The sequence below is a fragment of the Lactuca virosa genome, chromosome 1 (assembly GCF_052849685.1).
Source record: "Lactuca virosa cultivar CGN04683 chromosome 1, Lactuca_virosa_CGN04683_v6, whole genome shotgun sequence".
Lineage (NCBI taxonomy): Eukaryota > Viridiplantae > Streptophyta > Magnoliopsida > Asterales > Asteraceae > Lactuca > Lactuca virosa.
This window is the reverse complement of record NC_136426.1, coordinates 294,863,046-294,865,534: the sequence shown is the minus strand read 5'-3', so window position 1 is coordinate 294,865,534 and position 2,489 is coordinate 294,863,046.

Genomic DNA, 2,489 nt, shown 5'->3' with positions numbered 1-2,489 from the left:
CTTGACTAAAGATGATTGAAATCTCAATCTAAACTTCTTAGGATTGAAATGAAGTATAATCTCCTCTCCCTTAATTATAGCAAAACAACCTTTTCCAAGTGAAACTCTTGTTTTCTATAATTAACAATACTCATCATAATTGATTATGCTCCCACTAGCATAATAATTATTTAGCACAACAATTATGCTCCCACTAGCTTTGACATGTACTCTGAAATTGACTTCTAGAAATCAATACTTTATTGACTTTCATCACCAAAGTTCAGACTTCTGACACGAGATGCTTCGACAAAACTTTATCTAAGCTTCTCAGACTCATACATCTTTCCTTAGATAGCTCACATGTGTGTCTAAACAATTATGAAGAGGGATGCCGTAATCATAATGTTTAGACCTGTTTGCCATTTCTCACAAGTCCATGTTAATGTGCCGGTTAACCACACACGCTCCACTAACGACTTTGAGAATGCAAACATCACAATTGCTATCTACTTAAAATCTACTTAGTGAAAGCGTTTCCTCACCATCATTTTCATGAATCGGAGAGAAACCTTATGACACTTAGATTTTATAGTGTATGAGTTTCTATCCATGTGAATTTGTCAAAACCATAATCACAAGACAAGGTTAGTGATAAATTCAGCCTTACATGGATTGAACTTGTTCAATCTTAATTTCTTGTCACCTGGTAGCATAAGGCCCACCAATGCTTCCAAGCTGTTATGCACACAGTTTAGAACTAACAGAACTCATATGCATAATAAACTTAATAGGAACAGACACAGAAACAAGAATCATGTCAACTTAATAGGTTGCAAACCTTAAGTCGTGTGCTAGTGATAAAACTCAGGTTTTACTCTTGATTAAATCTTGAAATCCTTTCAGGATCTTTAAGACTCCCACTGTCCTCTTGACATATAAGTTTCCCTAGTCAAGGACCATTCCTTTACAAAACAAATGTTCAAGGGATAGTGCGGATTCTTATCAAGATAAACACTTCACACAATTAGTCTTAGTTAGTCTTTGTCTTATCCAAGACATCACAACTTACCAATTTTAAATGTACAGGAGTAGAAAACATTTTACACTACATTTGATAAGTGTTTTAAACCTTACTTTATGTCACTCAATGTTACAATCTTGGAGTATGACTCTAAGAGTTGTTTTGGAACGAAGTATGATTCATCTTTTTGATTTAAATCATTCCAACAATTCATGAATCCTCTTCTTAGCCATAAAATGCACTAAGATGTCCTTAGAGGATGAATTGTGACATGGTTTCTTAATCATTAAGATGATCTTAAAACAAGATACTAAAGTACTCTCCCATCTTTTCAGATTTGAGAAACCTTTTATCTTTCTGCCCAATTTGATTCTTCCCATTCGTCCTGCCATACATTGAAACTTTTCCAATGTTTCAGAATTGTACTACAACTTGTAGGTACAACCATATTTACTTAAACTTTAGTAAATCATGACGAATAGTCTTATCGATCTTTGTGGTGGACCTTGACCAACACACACCCAGTGTATCTAATTCCTTAGTCCTTCAATTGACTCACATATGCATGTGATCAATGAATTAGTCTCAATTTTACAAAGATGAAAATTCTCATTCATCATATAATACAGCTTGTATGATTCCAAGTTTCTGTCCAATTGAAGCTTGGGTGATGAGAACCTTTCCTCATTTGGTAAATTCAGACACAACCACAAATGAGAGAATCAAACTCATATTTCCATTATTGCTAGAAACATACAAACATCAATTTTCCATAAATGCCATTGCAAGGAGATATAAAATAAAGTAAAACAAAATTTTATTTATTCATAAAATGCGGAAAAACTTTTCCTTACAATGCAACTTTAAATGGAAACTATGCTATTACATATTTCCTAGCAATCTATCATAACTTCTAAGTAGTAGCTCAAGAATCCGATCCTCGAACCATGCGATAGAAATCCATCTTCGTGATCAGATTCAGCACACTTTTCTTTTAACCTTCCTTTTGCTCGATCCTGCTAAACATGAAGATGCAACCTAGTCACATCATGTAATAAGAATCAACAATTAGGAACTTTAACAAAGTTAGATAGTGGGCTTACCTGAAGCCGAGTCAAACATTTTGTCTCTACTTGCTTTCAAATATTTCAGGTATTCAGGGCAGCTTCGCTTCCAATGTCCCTTCTCATGACAATAAAAACATATAGACTCTTTGGGAATGGTACACGAGACAATCACAGACTTAGCCTTTCCCTTTACCTTTTGATCAACCGGGTTGACCAAGGCCGATCCCTTTCCATTGGGAAGAGAAAGCTTTTCTGGACTTCCAATGTTACCATTGTCCATGTCCATGGAAGTTTGAGAATTAGACCTTCCATCAATATTTGCTTGACCATTGCGCCAAATCATTGCTGATTCAGCAGCAACAAGCAAATAAGAAAGATCTATTAGGGTTATGTCAGGATTTGTCATATGGTAGTCTTTA